Below are 1,377 nucleotides of genomic sequence, written 5' to 3' on the forward strand. Positions count from 1 at the left end.
CTCCTAAGAATTATAGTAGTTGTTATTAATTCACGCACGGATCTCCCCTGGGCTATCTAGGTAATGCTGCAGTCTGTTGGGCTTCCCAGCAAGCAGAAAAGAGGCAGACAGGGTGAAAAAGCCTCTTGCTTTTTGATTTATTCAACACGTTTTCAGTGCCTCCCTAAACATACCCATTGCTTGTTAACAGGAAGCAAAAATGCAGCAGCAGCTTTTCCTTGCTGGTACCTGACACGTCCAAATGGAGCTGCTATACCCAACTGTTACCCAAGCTGCTGCATCTGACCCAACAAGCTCTTTGAGTTTTAAGCCATTAACCTTTTATGCAGAGGACTCTCTCTATAGCTGCAAAGGTGAAATAGTCAGGAGAACTGTTTTATTTTTATTTCTTTTTACTGTAGATCCTACCTGTGCTGGGTTACAAAACCAAAACAAAGAGTGGCTGAAACTTCCTCCTGGCTGTACCACGCAGTGTAGAGAAGGGACAGAGCCTGATTTGATATGACTATTTTTGACAAGCAATTTAAAATAGTATATTGCTGGCTTTACACTGAGCAGAGGGGGATCCCTGGGGTCTTTTGTCCTAATTTGGCTACGGGTTGTTTGGTTTTTGGAGAGCTTTTTTGTTTTTTAATGAAGGCAGTGGCAAGAGTGGGAAAAGGCTGAAAACTCAGTCTTATGACATAATGACAAAAGTTCCTATGTCTTTGTATTAAAACAAGCAGGTAAAAACTACCTTTCTGTCTGAAGAAACTCTCTTAAGAAATTTCAGGAAAACTGAGAACAGTCCAACCAACAGAACTGTTGATTTTTATTGTTCTTACTAGAAGTTGCCTGACAAAACAGTTCTGGTATTCGGGAAACGCAGTACGTGCAAATCTTAAGACAGTGACTAATTACTACAATTATTATTTCCTGGAAGATAAGAAGCCTTCACTTTCTAATGGCTAGTTTACTTGCTGAATACTGTTGGCCTTAGATATGATGATGAATTATTATTTCAGGTAAATCTAAATGGTACATAGATAATATGAATTCTTGCATAGGCCAGAAATAGGAAAAAAAATCAGACCAATGTTGTTTCTTATTTAAATAGCTGGTGTGTCTTATCCTACCTTTCTTGAGCTTTGGAATATTAGAGAGCAAAGGAAGCACTGCAATGTGAAATACTGCAGTTATAAAGGGGAAAAGTCAATGGAGAAATTCAAAACACCCAGCATTGCAGAAAACTAACTAGAATTTATAGCAGATGCTGCCATCTTGACAACATGCTGATGAGAAAATATAGTAACACAGTTCTTAGTTAAAAGCACAAAACCCTGGTGGGTTACAACACAGCTGTAAAGGCAGTTAATCAAGCTACACGTCTAAAAACCT

The sequence above is a fragment of the Pygoscelis adeliae genome, unplaced genomic scaffold (genome assembly GCF_000699105.1).
Source record: "Pygoscelis adeliae isolate BGI_AS28 unplaced genomic scaffold, ASM69910v1 Scaffold154, whole genome shotgun sequence".
Lineage (NCBI taxonomy): Eukaryota > Metazoa > Chordata > Aves > Sphenisciformes > Spheniscidae > Pygoscelis > Pygoscelis adeliae.